The sequence below is a fragment of the Emydura macquarii genome, unplaced genomic scaffold (assembly GCF_026122565.2).
Source record: "Emydura macquarii macquarii isolate MOO-44397 ecotype Brisbane River unplaced genomic scaffold, CSIRO-AGI_Emac_v2 contig_71, whole genome shotgun sequence".
Lineage (NCBI taxonomy): Eukaryota > Metazoa > Chordata > Testudines > Chelidae > Emydura > Emydura macquarii.
In genome coordinates this window covers 8,955,183-8,976,202 of record NW_027130208.1, presented here as the reverse complement: position 1 = coordinate 8,976,202, position 21,020 = coordinate 8,955,183, and the positions used below count along the sequence as shown (strand labels likewise).

Below are 21,020 nucleotides of genomic sequence, written 5' to 3'. Positions count from 1 at the left end.
CCCATTGAACAAACATATTTATTGTGGCCAGTTGAAAGAAAATTCTGCTCTCCATTTTAACAAGTCATTCCATACTGTTCTCACAGTATCCTTCATTACCAATAGTATTGCTTATACAGACACATGTATGTGCATGTTCTTCAAGACACAAGTGTAACTAACAGAACTGATATTGTTTAGTGATCTGTGCTGTAATTTCCATGTTTTGGCATTAAAATGGATTCTCTTCATCTTGTTTTATCCCCTTTGATCCATTGCCTCCGGCTGTGTGGTGGCACTAAACACAGAGGATAGGAAAGCTACAGCTTTGCATAGCATCATTAGCTCCGAAGCATTAGGAGTATCCCCATGAGGAAAGGCAGCACTTTTGATACACCATGAAGGCAATCTGCTCCTTGTACCTTTGAGTATATCCACTCTGTTGCTAAATGCCATGAAAAATGTTCCATCTATGGTAGTGCCTCACTCATAAGAAGTCATAATTGAAAAAAAAGATGTTTCCTCTCCTCATTGGGCTTCCATAGCATAGAAGGGTTAGTATTATCAGCAGTGGGAATTCTGTGGTGTGTTCTTCCTGTAAAAATTCCCATCATCCAATCTATTCCCATTTTTTTCTTTTCTTCAACTGTTATGCTACATTTTGCTCGACTTTGCACTTTATAGTTTCTCTCTGCAATCAGACTATTGCTGTGCTCAGGGTTTACATGTCAGAAGGAGAATTTGGGTGTTTTGTGGGTGTTTTTTCCCCGAGTGCACGTTCTGTTCAGCATGTATGTTGTTGGTAATTGGTCATGAACCTTGAATCAGATGTTTTGGACCTTTTATACCAGCCCTCTGCATGCGAGCACTGTCAAATCCATTCTGTTTGATGAGTATTTTCTTTTTTTTTAATGAATAGTATGCTGCCAGTATACCCATCAGAGAGTGCAGAGGTACTGCATAAAAATGAAGATGCACGTGTGTGTGTGTGAGAAATGCTGAAGAACAGAGTTGTTCTTATAAATGTAGTTCTACTGTGTTCCTTATTAATTTCACTTTTCTAATCCGTTCTGACAGATTTGGCCAAAAATACTACAGTGTAAGAGAACACTAGTTTTCTGAATGATCAAATAATAATAATTAGTAGGGGAAACTAATAAATAAATCTTTAAAGATAGCCAATATGACATCTTTCCTAGTTCTAGGAGTTGGACCTGTGGTACAGATTTATGCAAGGTAAATAAAGGACAAGTAGAAGCAGAAGCAGAACTTTAAGTTTTTCGAGTGCTGATCCCTTTGTTTATTCCATTGTGGGTACATATGGGCTCCATGCACCTGAGGCCAGAGAATTCTTGCAAGTAGCGTCTGTTGGTCTGTGCCTGAGCCCTTGCTGTCCTCATGCACTGTGCCAAGAGGGTAAGCCAACCGACACTTCTCTAGTTTCCTTCTTATCTCTCCATTGCCTGAGTTGGAATCTCCAGTGTTTTGAATTAATCCTCTTCAACGTTTTCCTGTAAATATTTGAAGTTTTATATGTAGTTAGAGTTGTTAGTAGTTTTACAAGTTTAGTTAGCCGTTAGTTTGAACTGTCACCCCCAGGGAATCCTCCCATCCCTCGGCCTGGGACTTAGATTATGCCCACGCTTCTGGGTTTCAAAAACTGCATTGTCTGTTCCTGCTTCTTTTTGGTCAGCGATAATCACCAGCGCTGCCTCTGCAGCCTTACAGAAGCTCCTATCTCTACCAAATGTTGTATCTGCTGCTCTTTCCCCAGCAGACCTGGCAGGTGCAAGAACTCCAGCTTTGGAAACACCTTATGGAACATGTCAAGAGGCCTCAGTCACATCTGGGCTGAGGAGTGCACTTCCTATCTTGGATGTCTGACTCAAGAGTAGGAATGGCTAGAGCAAAGGACCCTTCATCTGGGCCTTCTCACGAGAGGAAGGGGCAGTCTTATAAGTATAAAAACAGATCCCTTCCTAGATCTGTTAAAAGAAGGCATCCCTCCTCAGCCCCATCCAGTTCAGGCAAGTCCTTTTCAGGAAGGATCTCCTGTCACAGAACTCAGGGGCCCTAATCCATCCCAACTCCTCCTCCCTGAATCTGAGAGTGTGGTTCCTAGTTGGTTCTTGAGCATGGAGCTAATCTGCTCAGAGAACGTCCAGTCAGTTTTCCTATCTAGCTGGAAACCCAGTATCCCACTTACCTTCGGAAGTGGAAGTGTTTTCATTCTTCATAGAACAGAATCATAGAATATTAGAGTTGGAAGGGACCTCAGGAGGTCATCTAGTCCAACCCCCTGCTCAAAGCAGGACTAACCTCAGCTATATCATCCCAGCCAGGGCTTTGTCAAGCCTCAGCTTAAAAACCTCTAAGGATGGAGATTCCACCACCTCCCTAGGTAACCCATTCCAGTGCTTCACCACCCTCCTAGTGAAAAACTTTTTCCTAATGTCCAACCTAGATCTTCCCCCCTGTAACTTGAGACCGTTGCTCCTTGTTCTGTCATCTGCCACCACCGAGAACAGCCTAGCCCCATCCTCCCTGGAACTCCCTTTCAGGTAGTTAAAGGCCGCTATCAAATCCCCCCTCATTCTTCTCTTTTGCAGACTAAACAAGCCCAGTTCCCTTAGCATCTCCTCATAAGTCCTGTGCTCCAGCCCCCTAATCATTTTTGTTGCCCTCCGCTGTACTCTCTCCAATTTCTCCACATCCTTTTTGTAGTGGGGGGCCCAAAACTGGACACAATATTCTAAATGCGGCCTCACCATATTCCCTTCACTCTTCTCTAGCGTCAGAAGTTCCACTCTCCAAGATGCTGAACTACTTATTGGATTAAAGACACAAGGTCTGTCAATTAACTCAGAATACTTTTGGACATGATCACAGCTTTCCACTCTCCTGTCAAGGGAATCTTTGTTTTTGCCCGTCCCACTAGGGCCAGATTCCTCAAGGGTTTACACAACTATTTTTCCCTCGTATGGAAATCAGCTGCCCTGTGGGACCTTGATTTGGTTTTCAATGCTGTGAGGAAACCCCCCTTTGAACTGATGGCTGCTTGCGCTCTCTTCCACTTCTGCCTCAAGGCTTCATTCCTTGCAGCCATCACTTCACCTACATGGGTGGGAGAGCTCAGTGCTCTTACGGCAGACCTTCCATTAGGACTATCTTCTATCACAGTAAGGTTACCCTTCATCCCTACGGTCACTTTCCCCCTAAGGTCTCTTTGGAATACCATATAAATCAAGAGAGCCACCTACCAGTGTTCCACCCAAAGCCGGCCAGCTTGCATACGCTAGACATCAGACGGGCTCTGGCCTTCTACCTTGACAGGACGATCATCTGGGTCTCTCCTGGGCTTTCATTTGCAGAGATGATGAAGGGACAACCTATTTCTACTCAAAGATTGTCAGATTGGGTTTTGGATTGCATTCTAACCTACTATGAATCTGCTGGGATGCAGCTCCTCCACAAAGTGACAGCACATTCCTTTAGAGCAGATATCTGCAGGATTGGAACTTGGTCTTCCATCCATATATTTACCAAGCACTATGCTATCTTACCTGCTTCCAGAAATGTTGCTACCTGTGGTGACACAGTCCTCCAGACTGTCTTGGACTTGTCTCCTCAGCACCCACTTCCTTGGTGAGTTACTGCTTGGGAGTCTCCTACAGTGAAGGACTCCTAGGGACATATACTTGAAGAAAGAGAGGTTATTTTCCTGTATAGTAACATGAATTCTTCGAGATGTTTGGTGAGGGAGCACAAGGAGCTGCTCTGTGCGCTGCTTTGCAATATTTGGTCAAGAGCGCTCAGACTCTCACATGTCCTACAGCGGACACCCATAGGGACAGAACATCTCGAACTCAAGTTACTGTACAGGTAAATAACCTCTCCTTCTGCATGGTTACATTGGCATCGATAATAGCATCCCTAGAAAAAGATACATGGTTCATAGCTGTCAATATGAAAGACATGTACTTTCACATGGATCTTCACCCTTCCGAGAGAAGATTTCTCAGATTTGTGGAGTGTCCCGACCATTGTCAATACAGGGTACTCCTGTTCAGTCTAGCAACTGCATTCAGAGTCTTCACAAAAGTGTTTTCTGAAGTAACAGCACAAATCAGACAGAGGCAGTTCCACTATCTTCCTGTACCTAGGCAACTGGCTTCATACAGGCAAGATACATCCAGAAGCCATAGGATTGCCCCATCACTACTCCATCTCCTAGCATCCCTGGGAATCTCTGTGAACATGGAAGAGTCTACCTTGACTCTGACCCAGACTACAGAGTTCATAGAAGCGACTTTAAACTCAGACAGAGCAAGAACTTATCTCTGTATGGACAGATTCCGAGCCATGGCAACCTGATAAATCAGATTATGAATAGCCCTCGAATGTAGGTCTGGATTTGCCTCACAGTCCGGGTCACATGGCGTCATGTACTTACCTAATGCTGTTCACCAGCCTCCACCTACACTGCCAGTAGGTTTGGTTTTGAACAGTAGATATAATGAGCAAAACACAGCATGAACACTGTAGTGACAATTCCCATCAAGATAAGGGCCTCTCTGACTTGGTGGAAAGATCCTGCACAAGTGTGCGTGGGCATTCCTTTCATATTTGTCACACCTGACAGGACAATAATTACACATGCTTCCTTGTTGGGTTGGGTGGGGAAGGGGGTCACATGGATGGTCAGACAGCACAGGGTACTTGTATGCCCCCCAGGAACAGGATTGCATATATATTTTCTGGAAGTCAAAGCAGTCTGAGACTCATGCGGGGTAATTCTTACCATTAATCCAATCTCAACCCTTTCTCATCGTGTCAGACAATATGACAACTGTGTTCTACATAAACAAAGAGGAAGGAGTAATATCCATTCCCCTGTGTATAGAAACTGGTGTATCAAGAACCTCATCAACCTATCAGCAGCATACTTCCCAGGAACCCAGAATTCACAGGTGGACAGTCTCCGCAGGCACTTAGTCACCAACTATGAGTGGGAGTTACTCAGCTCAATGGGGATCCCCAGCTGGGATCAAACAGGAAGTGTGGCATGTACTGTTCCAGGGGAGCTCAGGGCCAGTTCTCCAGAGATGATGCTCTCCTACTGCCTTGGACACACCATTTTAACTATGCCTTTCCTGCTATCCCACTGTTTCCTTGGGTATTGTGGAAGATTTGGCTGGATGGAGCATGAGTCATTCTCATTGTGCCCAAATGTCCCAGGCACTTCTGGTTCTCAGGCATCCTGAATATGTCAGCTCGGCCATCCATCAACATTCATCCCTTCCTGGACCTCTGACCCTACCATTCATTTAAGGTAAGACATACCAACCCAGAAGCTCTTCACTTCACAGTATTTGGATGGGTGTCGGCTCTAGAATGTTCCCCTTCTGAACTGAAGCTGTTCTTACTAGTAGCAGAAAGGACTCCACCAGAAAATATTACCTAGCCAAATGGAAACATTTCTCTGTCTGGGCCCAGTACCACTGTATGTCTCTCAAGACACCAGGTGTTCCTAATATTTTGGATGACAGCTGTTTCCCTTAGCTCGATATGAGTGGCAATCAGTTCATATCACCCTCCAACAGATGCCTACTCTGTATCTACTTACCCACTCACCTCCAGGTTCTTAAAGGGCTTAATTAGAATGTTCCCACCAGTAGTAAGATCAATCCCCCCAATGGCTTTTTAATTTAGTACTTTCAACACCTACCAGCCACTTTTTGAACCCTTGGCTATCTGTTTTATGCTTCACCTGTCTATGAAGGTTACCTTCCTCATTGCCATCACCCAAGCTATATGGGTAGGAGAACTGGGTGCCATGATGGCAAACCCTCTTTACACAGTATTTCATAAAGATGAAATCTTGCTCGGACTACATCTGAAACTCACTGCTCAGTAGCTTTGGAATTTCTCATAAACCAGACTGTTCACTTACCTGTGTTTTCCCCGAAGCCCCATACCTTCAGCAAAGAGAAGAGACCTCATTCCTTCAACATGAGATGAGCTTTGGCATTTTACCTACAGAGAACAAAACAGGTCAGAAAGTCACCCAATCTTCTTGTTGCCCTAACAGAACAAGCCCAAGTACAAGCTGTTTCTTCCTATAGGTCTTCAAGTGGAACTCTGGCTGTATCCTTCTTTGTTATCAGCCGGCACACCTTCCTCCCACACATGGGGAACGGGTTCACTTTACAAGACCACAAACCGCCTCAGTAGCATCACTTCAAGAGATACCTCTGCTTGATATTTGCAAGTCAGTAACGTGGAGTTCCACCCACACATTTGAGACATTACACCTTGGTCCATTCCTTCTCCACTGATGCGTCCTTGTTGATGGTGGTTCTTCGAGCAGTCATACCACCTGCCACTTCACACCCTGCTCCTCTCTGAGTACTGCTTGCCAGTCACCTATAATGGAATACAGATAGGGACCAGCACTCAAGAAAGGGAAAATACTTACTCTTCATAACTGGAGTTCTTTGAGATGTGTGGGCCCTATCTGTATTCCACTACACGCCCTTCTTCCCCTCTTCTTTGGATGATTTGTGGTAAGAAGAGGAACTGGAGCGGCATGGGTCTGCACCATTCTTTATACCCTTGACACGAAGCACAAAGAGAGCAAGGGTGCAGCCGCAGACCAACGGGCTCTGCTTGCAAGAATTCTCCAGTCTCGGACATGTGGAGCTCATCCGTACCCACAGTGGAATACAAATAGGGACAATGCATCTCGAAGAACCCCGGTTTTGGGAACACAGAAACTTCCCTTCTTATTTTATTTTTTTTAGTTTATGGCTAAAATGTATGAATTGTCCTTTTTTCCCCGTGTTTATTGTGTGATTATATATGATCTATCTTTACGTGTATACTTTTTAGACCCAATGGCCCACTGTGGTTAAATGTTTGTTTTGAATACATGTTGAGAGAGCTACCTTTTCATGGAAGAAAAATGTTGAATGCATTTTTATGGGGGGAAGAAGATAGTTGAATGTATGGAAACCCTTACATGCTGAATTATATAACTGAATTCATTCAACATGCTTGGTATATCTTGTTCTTTCAGTATTGCCACTCTGTTCATCGCCCCTTTTAGTGATTTAGGCATATGGCATGCAGTACATCCAGAGAAGTGTCAACAACATGGCATATGTTGTACATACTGAGCTAGATACACCACGGAAAATAATGGGCCCAACTTTAAGAGGCATCATACTAAGAATAGAGAATGCAGCGATATGCAAACAGTTAATCCACCATTAATTTCATGTCTGAAGACAAAAAGTGCTATAGAGTTAATTACTTTTATTATTTAGCTTGCTATTTATTTGTTGTTTAATGTGGTTGTATTGATGCAGGCAAACACCTGCACCAGTGCAGAACCCACCTGGCATCAATAGGCTCCGTATGGACTTCTGGATCCACCCAAGTGGAGACAAATTTTACAGTCCTGGTGATCCAAGTTGTCTTTTTTAAACCATAACAGGAACCGCACAGCATGTGAGAGGCTTTCCCCATGCTGTTCCAAGCATTTGCCTCAACCCCAACTTGGGGAGGCCACCTGTTTAAAAAAAAAAGGAATGGTTAGGTCATTCAGTCCTTGGCCTTCTTTTGGATACTGCCAGCAAGTCTATCGATTGAGGAATGGTATTAATGGTATGGAAAATGGACTGAGATCACCAAAGCATTTTGTATAGGCCACCAAGACGCCTTTAGATGGTCAAAGACAGATTAGTTCACTGCTCACCTGTGTCCCAGTCCTGCAAGTGGACGCACACAGGTAGATTGCTGTGACCACATGGAGACCCTTTGATGTCAATAGGACTCTGTGGGCAAAAAGATCTGCACCGTTTGGATCCAATTGAAGGATCAGGGCCCTGGATTGTAAAGGTAACAAGGAGGTGAAAGGCTCTGTATCCCATTCCCAATTCCTGGAGTTATCAAGCTCCCCACTCCTCAAGGCACCCTTTTCCCCCCAGGAATGCCAATTTTAAAATTAAGAAATTTTTAAATAAATATTTATTTTATTCACTGTGCCTGAGAACTTTGCAAGTATGTTTCACCTTTAAAATAAACTATTTGTACCATATTCTGTGTCTCTTTAGCTGTTTGTTTTGCTGAGTTAGGACTGGCTCTGAAGGAATGCCTAAAGTGCAGAGAAGCAGTGAGTGGAGAAAGACAGCTCCTTTCTGACAAAGAATAAATATTTTTCTGTTATTAGTATAGTCTTTTAACGGATCATGATATTTACAGGATTCTGCAGATCACCACAAGGGCTAAACAGAACAACAAAATATTAGTTTTTAATCTTTATTGAATGCTGAACATTTTGTGCATGTTTATGACAGTTAAACATAATAGCGAATAGCACATGCTGTTAATGAGTAGAAGTCTTGAGCCAGCTTCTGAGACCTTTTAGTTAGTGCATGAATTTTCTAAATGATGACAATACTTGTTAACGTGCCTAATTATGAAGTCGTGTTCTAATCAAACCTTGAATAACTGAAGATTTTCCCTACCTCTTTTGCAGTTATGTTGGTGCTAGACACACATCATTCAAATGCTTATCCTTTCTGATTTTTGTCCTTAGACATTCATTGAGTCTTCTTTTGTGAAACATTTATTAATACTGAATTTCAGCACAGGAGTGTGTTTATGTGTGTCTTCTTTTTTCAATTTTTCAACTTCAACACAAATGGCTGAAATGGTGACAGCCTCTCAAGTTGTTGCACCACTTTGTTGTACTTCCAGGTGAAGTACGTGAAAGTGATTATAGGTAATAAATACCTTTTTTTTTTTTTTTAACTTATTGCAGAGGCAGTTTTTCCCCTGTTAATGAGGGTAATTTGACTTGGTTGAAGGATTGCAGTTCTTAAGAATTAATGCAGCAATCCAATTCAAAGATTTAAAGAGATCTAAGATTTTTCACAGGTCGTGTGCTAGTGAATGTGCTCCTATCACATAGCAGCTAATGGACTTGAACAACAGTCTGTCATTTACTGTTACCTCAGTGGATAGCAGCTTTGCCCTTGATAGCAAGTATACTTTCCCAGCAGAGCAGATTATTTAGTACTGTGGTATATTTGTAACACTTTTAAGAGATAGTATCCTATTTCTAACAGCCCTTATTACTGTACAAAGTGAGGTTACCTTTCTGACTTTCTTAATTACGTGTTTGAATCCCAATATGCTGTAGACTAAAGTATTTTGTGCTCTAATAGCTGCCTTCTAATTTTTCCCTCTTTTCAAATATGATTTTTGTGTCCATATATAAAATGTATATATTGCATTTGCAGTGTAAGCACACACAGGTTAATTACATAAATACAAAAGTGATATGGCTTCATCTCCATAAATTCCCATTATTTTTAGGGATGCATTATTACCTTTTAACAATGTTTAGTAATGGCTTATTTGTAAATGATGTTGGAAATGCTCTAATTTCTTGATCCTATTATGTTTCTGGATATTAAAAATCCTCTTTTAAGGTAATTAGAAGGATTCTCTTCCATTTAAATGTGTGTTCTCCAGACAGTGTCATTCTATACTCTGCACACAAGAACCTTTGTTCCTTAATTAGAAAAAGGACTTGAGCTCATTAATTGTGGATACCAAGTGATGTCTGCTCAAATGGTGAAGCAATAATACAGTTTAAATAATGATTGAGTCTACGTTTTAAAAAGTCTTATAATATTCAGAATTGATAATGATGTATACGCGGAATATGATACAGTTCCCAATGCATCATATTAACACTTTTTTTGAAAGCTCTGTCTTTAAGAGATTGAACCCCAGTGAGGTACAATATATAAGGGAGGAATTGCACTTGTACAGTGTCTGCCATTTAAAAAATCAGCATTTGACAACAGTCTCCATACAATGATATCCGAGATACCATAGTTTCCCCCTGTACTTAGTAAAAGGAAATAATTGTGATAACTGTCTAGCAAGTGAATGGTTTTGATCTTGGCCTTACGGAGTTAGATTGTGATGAAAAGAATATTTTAATTGCTTGCTTGCAAACAGGATGTGTTATAAATGTTTTAACACGTCATAAGGGTTTATTTTGGAATATGAAGACAAGCGTACTTTGTCCTTTAGATTTTTAACACCTCACTTGCATCCCGTAAGGAAGAAAATACAAGAACTTTGAAAGCTAAATACAAGACTGTTTACTGAAATATATGAATCTATATAGTGGTCAGAGATCTGGGCACTAAGTATCTCTTCAGATATGCAGCAGCTATTGCTTAAATTTCAGGCTTCTACAGATTTGTAGTGAACTTCTAGTTTTATTAGTAAGGGCAATGCTGAAAGAGAGCAGAAGCGTATCATTTGGATTTTTTTGACATTGGGAGCCAAGTACTTGAATTTCTCTGGCTTCATACATATAATATTACATTTTCACTGTAATAGGGATCATAGAAATTAGAGATGTAACAGGCTGATTAGATCATTTAGTCCATCACTCTGCCATTGCAGGAGAAGCAGTGTGACATCAAGGCCTTCTGCATCCATGCATTCACTGAGGATGCTGCCATCCTACCGCGTGTCTGTGGGACAGAACTTGTGCCATGGTTTACTGCACAGTTGAAGCCACGTACCCTGGAGCTGCCAATTTCTGTGCTTTAATATTTGTACTTAAAATTCTGATTTTTACTGGCATTCTGAAGCATTCCAAGGGATGAATCGAACAGCACAGGAAATAGTTTGAAAAATATAGATTATTAGGAAGGTGAACACTTCATTTGAGGATTGTCTGGACTGTGTTCTGTAACATGACCCTTATTTCACCCTCTGCCTCCTGCTGTCCTTTTCAGCTTCCCCAGGCTCAGACTTTTACTTCAGTACTACCTTTTTCTCCCACCTCCTTAGGCCATTTCTGTCTTTTTTTCCTCTTTTCACTTTGAGCACTAAATTAGGATAAAATAGTTCTAATTTTTCTAATGCTTAATGAAAATCCTTATTAACAAAACAGAGTGTTTCATAAGTGAAGAATAGCAAATTTGGCATATAGAAGTATGGGTTTGTCTTCTGCTCTAATGGTGTTATGAATCAGAAATGGTGACTATTGGGCTGGGGGAGGGAGTCTTCACTCAAAATGTACTGCTTTCTAGCCTTGTCTAGCTGGAAAATGTGATTTTGGTATCCTATGTTGTACAGCTCTCTGTGAGAAAGAAAAATAGTTTTTTAAAATGTAAAAAAAGCCCTGTTCTTCAGTTGACTATGCAAAAATCTTATTATAGTATTTATTCCAAACCTGCACACATAATGTTCAGTCAAGGAGAAAACAGCAAAAAACAGTTGTTGATGGACTTAGCAGAGAACTGGATTAAATAAGCATTAGTCTACTGAAGCTGATTACAGGAATATGAAAATGCAGTATCTTAATGGTACATATTTTCATGTGGCAGCTCAGTTGCCTTTCATTTTGCAGCTAATATGTCTATTCTTATGAGTCATTTACTTCTTTAATTACCTTTTGCAGGCAAGGCACCATGGTATATTAATGTGAATGATTTTTACTGCCAGTTTATCATACAATGCCCCAGAAGTTGAAAGGCGTAATTGACTTGGAAGAGCAGCTCATGAAGGAAACAATATTTAGTTGACAGTTTTCCTTGTACTCTCTGTTGACGTTTATGAGTTTACACTATGCTAACGGAGTAATAAACACAATTTTCTTTCAATAACAGGAAAGAGTAGCTTCTAAAATACGTTTGTGGAAAACAGATTTGTTAATTTCTTGAATAAAGTAAAATAATGTGTTTCCAGTGTGGAGATGTATATAAAATTGTCAATGAATTAAACCTCGAAAGGTACGTTTATAACCAGCCTTAGAGCATTAGAAGATATTACAGTGCATATGAATCAAATCAATGTAATGAATATTTAAATTATATACAGATTTGAATAAATCATTTTCAAATCTGGGTGTTGGAATATTTGGTAGCCTTCTCTTGCTTCATTGGGAAATCTTGAAGAGAACATGCAAAGAAAGATACTCTCTTTTCACAGGTGGGAAAATGCTAGTCTTAGAGCTCTTGATAATGAAATCCTAATTCACAGTTTATCTCAGTAACTTTCCATAACTTTCCCAAAGTTATAGTCTTGAGAAAAGTTGAAAATACTGGATTGCAATCTGTCAAAGTCTGGTTTGTTTCTGGAATGATACTTTTATTGAATTGACGTTGGCAAATAACAGATTCTTTTTTTAATACATCCAAGAGATCATGCAAAGGTATGATTTATCATCTCATCCCGCTTTAATTTAAAGGCACACATGCGCTTATGGCTAGCTTTAAGCCCCCACATTTCCAGCCTTAGTACCTTGATGCAAACTATTCTCTCATTGGCTTGGAAAGAGTTAAACTTTTCACAGTTTTCTGCAATTGTTTGCAGTTCAGCCCTGTGCAACATAATGAAAGTTTTCGAGCCATCTGTTGTTAAGCTGGCGGTGAGCAAGGCCAGTATATCCAAACAAAGTGCTGGCCTGCTGTAAACTGAACCTGTCAGTTTAGCATAGCTTTGTTGACCTCCCCAATGTGCAGGGCAGCCTGTGGTACCAGGCACTGGCTGTGTATATAGCTTAGACGGGAACTACTTGGGGGGACCATGTTTACTTTTTCCACTCAGTGTTCCTCCCACAGGCTTGAACTAGTTTATACTAAATCTTTAAACTGACACTGGTTTTTTCAATTCCGAACTTTTTTGGTTACCGACAAAAAAATAAAAAAAAAATCCACCATTGCTGGAGTTCTGAACTTTTCAGAAGATTTCAAAAAAGAAAGGTGTGTATGCGTGTGATAGATATGTTCCCATGTACCACAGCTTTCTTTCTGGGCTGCTATTGTCGTCTTTGTTCTTATATTATTTAAGATCAGTTACTCGTTTGCTTCCGAATTTTGGGATTAGAAGACAAGGTGGAACCTAGTAATCAGTGAGTGCTCCTGTGTGTGTTGTCTTAATATAAAACTGACATTGCAACTATATTTGGAACTGGCCTCCTTTGCCTCTTTTTGGTCTTGTTTTGGTGGGTAATGTTTCCACTATAAGATTTTATAGAATCTTAAACTTATCTGACTAAAATCCAAAAGATCAAAGCTGGAAATGGCTGGAACACGCGTGCTTATTTATTTTGTTTTCTCTCTCATGTGTCCTGTCAAGCTTCCCTAATTTTTGCATTCTCACCCATCTCTATTTTCCTTGTTCCTCAAACATTTTTCCCCTTTTTCTTCCTGAATGAGTGTTTCTTTTTTGTTTTTTGTCTAGGAGACAGCATATGACATTTTACTGTAAATTTTAATCCATGGTAAACAATTTGTGACCATGTTTAAAGGTTTGGCAACAAGTCTCACGGGGGCTGAGACAGGAAAATAAGTGTTCCCTATCTCTAATGTTTGCTTTTTGAACTCCACCTACAGTAAATACCTTTGTGCTTTGTCCTCTGCCAGAAGTTCTTTTTCTACTTCATTTTCTATACTTTGATTGTACTTATTGTGTGTTTTTTTTAGCCTCTTCAAGTAAATTGTAGTTACCCAACAGTTTTTGGAAAGCAGTCTTGTTTTCTGTGACCCAAATGCTGCAGTACTTCGTCAGTAAGAATTTTACCTGAGTGTAGACTTGCATAATTTGGCTTTGAGGTGTATACCAAACATGCCTCTTGTGCAGGTACAAAAGTACACCCTATACAACCATTATTAAATATATTGTAGCCAGTTGATAACTTCAAATGGTATGTATCACATGTCATTTCACCGAAAGTAAAGAAAGAAAGAATTAAGTCATTAAAAACAGTTATTATTCTAAACATATTAGAGGGTTGGGAATTCCACAGTGAGGGGTATAGTATACACAGGACCACTGACCAAGCCCTGATGTTTCACGTTATATTCTGTGCCATATGTTTTAGGTGCAAGGAGAATGTCAGTGGTGAAAATCGCTCAATTTAAAATTCAAATTACTGAATTTATTAGGAAATCCCATACAACCCTAATCTGTTTGTAAGGTGACTGACACAAAGTGCTTTTTGTTTTCGGGTAAAAGAAAATACATTCAGGATAGCATTTCTGGTATAAATGTCAGGTGCAATGCAATGTGTGCTTACTAAAGAAGTCAAGTAGATAACCTTGGTGTTTAGGACATTGCCTTTTACAAAATGAAATTGTATTTTGTTTTTAAAAAGTAGGACTACATTAAGAGGTCACCTATTAGCTGTGTTTTTGCTAGCTGTCTGAAACTCAGCTCTACTGTCTATTAAACTCAAACCACTATGTAAACATTCCTGTGTTGTTCCTGGTCTCTACAATGGCCAAGGGGATCAGGTTTCACCTGCCTGCACATCTTCAAGCAATTAGAGCAATTAGCTTGAAGCCATTTCACATTCAAGGTCTACTGTGACATTCAAGTCCAGAAGAAGTCTGGGGGAAAAAAATCAAAACCTGAATATAGAATGGCCACTTTTCAAAACACATGAATAAATAATCCGCTTTTTATGTATTTACAGCTACTTAAAGATGCTGTTGTGTAGATTCTCAATAAGTATGCGAAGCTGTTGTTACCAAGAAAGCATCCTAATAATTTAAACTTGATCATGAAGTTTTGCCTATGTGTTGGGATGGGTAAGAGGGAGGAATAGCAACCTGCCTTGCAATGGTTATTTGTGTGAAATGATGTAGTCCTGGTCATATTTATTGACCTCGCTTGCTTGTAGATCAGATTTTTCTTCTTATTTATGTGGGAATTTATATTTGATGTTAACATTGTAAAACTGCACTCATTCAGGTGAATGTATCAGTTACATTGACATTCAGCACCGAGTTTAGTGATTCTAGCAGTAAGTCTTCAAAGCTGCTATTTTTTAAAAGGTTGGAGCAGATTAGTGGTGACCTTAAAAGATTAAACTAGTACAGTTTAAAGATAAATAATCAGCCTTTAGCACATTAGATAGCTACATAAGCATGACAGAAGGTGACTTTCTTACAACAGTTAGAATCCAGAAAGCATTTTTACATTTGTAACTTGGCTACACGGGAACAGTGCTTTGCAAAAAGCAAGACATAAACTGATTACAACACTTCAAATTGGTTAATGCAGTTTTAAATCCACAGTTTTCCTGTTGATTTATTATGCAGAGGAGGCGAATTTTAAAAGCTATGCCCACTGCAAAAGAAGATCTTGCTTTGCTGTCCTGGAGGGTGTTCTTAATCAGAAATAACCGCAGGCTAAATTATAATGTGGAATTCTGCTGCCCTTTAACCTACTGGCTGCTCATTCAGTGTTTGCTAACAAACAGCTCTCAGTACAAAATTGTCTGAGAATTACTTTTTCATTATGTTTGCTGACTTCAATTAAAATACGAAGCATATTGGGAATGGGGAATTTAAAATGTATGGATTTCCTGGGAAAGTTTTAGCAATAGTTTCCTTGCAAGTATCTTCTCCAGTACTTAACTATAGACTATATGGCACACATAGTTCAATTTAAATAAAATCCTCTCATGAACTAATATTTCTATAATGGTGGGAGGGAGGGAGGAGAACTTAATGACAATCCTGTAACTAGCCACTTTGAAGGACTTGAGCTCTAAGATGTGCACCCTAAAATGGTGGACCTTCCAAAGGACAAGATTACTCATCTCTTGAATACGTGATTTCCACTGGTAAATCTCTAATTCTGCTTGTTAGTTTATGAGCAAGTGTAGCTTACCATTCTATATTATAAATGGTGATATTTTGAGTGGGGAAGTAAAGGCATGGTGGACTTTTTGTTTATTTTATGTTCAGAAATACTTAATTAAAATGTACAGTTGGCAAATTAACTGGCAAGCTCAAGGTGAGAATTACAGAGTTAGTAAAAGGCTTTGCACAACACCCTTTTCTCCCTTAAGTTTACATACTGGAGCGGAAACATTGTGATATGTAGAAAGGAGGCAATGCCTCTGGGAAGCAGATCTTTGCAGTTTTTTTTTTTTCCCCTCGACTAGTCTTCTGTTTCTATGATCTGCCTTTTGAACTGTTTTTGTGGCTGATCAGTTCCACCTAATATGTCTCTTGATTTCTGCTATTGTAATACTCAGACGACATGCTGTTCTCTTCATTTTTATAAGCTTTAGATGCTCCTGCCTGTCATACTCTGGCGGTTTATCTTCAGCGTCTGGATTTGCTTTCAGACTTGCATGTCTATCAAGCTGCTGTTGCTTTGAATGTGAGATCAAAAGAAGATGAATTCCAGTAAAAAATTTCCTTGTATGAAGAAAAGATTGGGGCCTATGTAAACATCCCACTGACAGCTCCCAATGAGTTATTTTAGCAGAGCATTAGCACCCAGAATGACAGACAGTCCAAGACTACATGCTAAATAACAAATCAGACCTTCAGCAGCAGCATGTTGCCACAACAGCAATACATTTTCTGAAGGAATCCTGCTCCTCTTTTTTTATTGAATATGGCTGTTCAACTGTTCATCTCTTTACGAGCTGCCTTAGAGTGCCAACCCTAGTTTACTTTTCTTGACAATATCTGTATCATGTCACCAACATGACAGAAGACAGGACTTTGATAATTGGGGTGAGAGACAGTTAGTAAGTCATCCTGAGTTAAATAGGTAGTTTGTTTTAGTGAGTGAAAGGAAAATGTAAAGAAGAAAAAGCATCTGCTAAAATACTGAATGCATATGCCTAAAATGTTAAATCCAAGGATTTGGGGATGGTTGTGTTTTTGTTGTTGTTTTTAATAAATCAAGCAGTTTGAAAAATGGCTATGAAACATGGCCAACTCTACAAGACAATTTTATACATAAATGTGTGGCACTGAAGAAAGTCGGAGAGTCTAGCTTGTCTGAAACTATATGTGAATGTGAATTTGCCTAGCTGCATAAATGAGATGAATTTTTGCTGCTGTTTGGTCTAGTTTGGGGCATAATTCGCTCTGTATGTTTCTGTGTATAGACAGGGTGCTTTTAATAAGGCAGAATTAATAGATTTTTTGTGTGTGTGATGTTAAATACAACTTTGAAATTACCTGCAAGCTCCAGCTGATCTTTCAACTTTGCAAGTGAAGAATTACTTAAGGAATTCTTGTGGTTTCTTTGTCATTTAATAAAAGCAGACGTTGCTACTGTGGAGGCAAACCTCCCGTTGTTGCCTACAAAGGGCAGTGCTCCAGTGTGTTTTCCCTTCAGTGTGTGCTTCGGCTGCACAGCACTTCCTGTTTATTCAAACATCTTTTTACCATTCTTCAACCCCCGCTTCACAGAAACAGCCAGAACACATCTCCAGCAAGAAGACGGAAATCTAAAGGCAGACAGTAAGAGCTTACTCTGTTAAACTCTTCGTTTTCTCTGTAAGTGTTCAGAGAAAAGGAACATGTAGCTGGGGTTGAACTTTTAACTTGCTATCTTCCTCTGTGGAGGTATTCTTGCAATGTAGGAAAATTTCATAGCCTAGGTTTTTAGAGCAAAATAAGATGATTCAGTTTGTTTACTGCCTTGTTGGCCACAAAAGGGTATTTTTAACAGTTTTTTAGAGAGCTCTGGCTAGTTCTAACTCCTCTTTTGGTGCATTATCGCTTTCAAATATATCTCTGAAGCATAAGCAGTTGTGTTGTCACTAACCTTATGTGGGCTGACTTTAGCTTAAATCTATGTATGCTCATTATATTTTATGTGTTTTCCTAACATTTTCACAAGTAAAAAGGTAAAGACAGCAATTTTTGTACTCAAAAAGAAAGGCTTAGATTCCACATCTGCAGAAATGTTTCTTTTTGTCTTCCCCAAATTGTTTGTTCTGTCACCATTTGTGAACCAGTCTTGCTAATATTTGTACCAATTTCATGCTAATAAAAATCAGGCTGCCGAAACAAGCATGGCTATTTTCTCATTCATATTACTATTGTTTAGATTGGTGATAGTACAAAAGAAAAGGGAAACCATGCTCACTTCTGGTGATGGTTGTTAACTTTCATGTTAGGGGCTTTCTCTCCAGATCCTCAGTGTTGATAATTAGGATATCTGTGCATCTCAGCACTTTTTCAAAGGTACCATTGATTCTCTGTGTAATCTGTGTTTATAACATGTAGGTTGTTTATCCTTTTTGTTCAAGTGACTTACTTAATAAGGTATTCAATATTTCTTTGATATTCTCATCCTTCTCTTGAAAGTCCACCAAAATAAACAGGTAACTTTTTTATGTGATCATTCGTATACTGGCTATAAAACATAAGAGGAAATGGAAAATATGTGGCCTGACCGATAGAGAAAATCCATCCTCACTGAGGCTTTTTCTGCATCTGTGAGGTCCTAATATACTTTAAAATTTTAAACTGTAAACTCTCATCTTCCTAGAAAAGAGAGCAAGAGAAAGAAATTGAGCTGTGTATTCAGCCAAACCACAAGTACAACAAACATATTTTTAAAATATATTGCTAGACTGGCTTTTTAATGTTCAGAAGTTGTTCTACTTTGCAGGGGAAAAAATGGTGTTTGCAACTGCCTTAAGGACAATTTGTTTAACAGTAGGAGTAATTGCATGGGGAAAATGGAAAGAGTGACTGAAGTTATTTACTCAGATGTTAGTGTAGGTGTGGGGCAGAAAACTCACTGTGGGAACAGTGGGCTGCTTTTCTTGGTATCTTAGTCTATTTGATGACCATCAAATTTCCCAGCTCGCTGGTTTTGTTTTTTCTGGATGGCATGTTTGATTATTTATCAGAAGGGAAAGGGAGTAGCTGAAGCAAATAAACATGTGACCAAGCTGTGTTTTGTTTTCCACTCAGAAGGCCATGCCCTTTAACAGATATACAGAAAATAATAAGTGTATTGTTTTATGATAAAAGGAAATTATGTGTGTCATTTTTTTAGCAAGTCACTTAACCCTTCGTGGTCTGTGGCCTCCACTTTCTGAAAGCTCACAAGGTTTGCAGCTAGGAGTTAATCCACTGTTGTTATGTTTTTGTCAGTGAAATGTTATCACAGATTATTTATTCAACCATTTGGATTTGGTAGATTTATTACATATTCGTTTCTGCTTCAGCATATCAATAGATTTTTTTTTATTGTAGTTAGGTGGTTGACTTAGATCAGAACCACATGCAATCTTGTGGAAGGATGGATGTTGACTTTTGAGCAAAATATTGAGAGCACTGTTAGCTGTTACGATATTGCTTCATCTGCTGTTACAGTGTGTGGAGTTGCGACAGTGATAAATCCATTTCAGACACCCACTCTTTAACACAATTCTTAATATCATCATGGACAGTATGTGGCTTCTAATGAGCGTTTTAGAGAATGTTAATATATCTTCTGTGAAAAACTATAAACTAAATCACTGTGAAGAAATAAAATAGGGGCTGTCTGATTGTTGGGAAGCAGGTTGCATGGTTTAAGGTACTTTTACTGGACTAAAAGAAAGAAATTGACTGATTGTGATGTGACCTACCGGAGTACAATTCAGACCAGTGGGGGGCTGTGTCACCCCTGCCCTGCAACTGAGGGTGCCTTGCAATGCCTTGCTCTAGTAGTACCCACCAGGGCCACTCACAAACAGCCTTCCAGAATGCAAGTCTGTGTGTGACTGCAGCCTGCCAGTTACATCTTGGCTCTCTCCAGCCTTGGTTATACTGCAAAGTGAACCCAACACACCCCCAGGCCTAGCTTTTCCCCCAGAAACGTATGTCCTGTACTGCTTAGCCCTCTCCTGGACAGTACTAATATTCTAAGTCTGTTATTTCTTTAAGGCAGAGGGGCGTACCTCCTAGGAATGTTTGGGGAGCACAGCTGGTCCAGGCAGCCTGTGGCCATGGTCCCGCTCCCAGCTATGGCCCCTGGCTCCAACCTTGGAGGGGACTTCGGGGTGGAGGGGCGTGGGGGTAAAAGGTTTGGGGACCACTGCTTTAAGGGGATAACATACCAGCTTATTATTTTAACTAGAGTTACCCAGATACTTCAGTTTAAACAAACTGGATTAGGTAAACCAATAAAATAAAGTTTATTAACTACAAAGTGAATGCAAGTAATGAGACATAAAAGTCAGAAACGGTTACAAGAAAAATAAAGATAAAATGCTTACTGTGCTTAACTTAATGAACTATATTAGATTCAACCAAAATTTTTCACCACATGCTTCCCTCAAGGTTACTGACCAAACTCTTGAGGTCAGGATCCCCTTTTTCCCCCCCGAGTCCAATGGATGTTTTCCATTGTTGTCTTAGGTGTGATGCCAGAGACAGGAGTGGTGTTTGGGGGTGTTTGCCCCTGCTTTTTATAGTTTCAATCCATCTTTTGAAAAACATTTCTGGCTGGAAGCTAGGAGACAGAGTCTGTGTGGAAGGATGTTCCCTGCTGGTTTTTTCCACCAGTTTGAGTTTCCTTTGTTTTTTCTTCCTGCTTGATGACTCAGTTTACTGCTTAAATGCAAATTAAGGAAAACATACACTCCTTTGTTCATGACAGGCCTGTTTGACCAGTTTGGTGCTACATGAGTTTTAAACATCATAAAGGGAAATCTTATAATGTTACATACAATGTTGCTACACATTTTATCAGGACAACACTGATTGGAAAATTATGTGCTTTCAAATGATATCTTACAAGACATACCTGGTACAAAGATTATTACAGTAGTATGTAGGGTGTGAATTCATGGGTGTATTCCATCACACTGACGTGTGAAAGGAAACTGAGATGCAGTTTGTTTCAGATTGTGCTGGTAGGTATAAATGTAATAGACTGACTTGCTTTCAGAATCTCTCTTTGTCTCTTAGAATTGCATGTCAGTTCATGTGTTTATTAGCTCCCTGAGTCTATAATACTAAGTGACTTGCTACTGTAGCTTAGGAGTATTATCTAAGGTAAAGGTCATACTTTTTGACAAGGACCTAGATTATGGTCAAAAAAGAAAAATGGTATGATTTTTTGAAGTTTCATAGAGATCCAAATCAGTAGTGGGTCCTGAGGAAGGACTTGAGTCAGGACGAAGTAGTGGCTTTATTAAACTAGTTTGAGGAAGGTATTTCTTGCATAATAGGCTTGGA

At 39.7% G+C, this 21,020-nt stretch overlaps 1 protein-coding gene across 4 annotated transcripts in view; it reads left to right on the top strand.

The window, feature by feature from the left end:
* FOXP1 (forkhead box P1) overlaps positions 1-21,020 on the top strand; it is a 496,953-nt gene that overhangs the window by 326,424 nt on the left and 149,509 nt on the right. The window contains exon 1 of one of the 4 annotated variants that reach the window (XM_067542380.1): positions 17,244-17,297. The exons of the other annotated variants lie outside the window; for them this stretch is intronic. The gene's annotated coding sequence lies outside the window, so the exon portion shown is untranslated. Of the gene's footprint in view, positions 1-17,243; positions 17,298-21,020 lie in introns of those variants that run through there. 4 annotated transcript variants of the gene reach the window in all.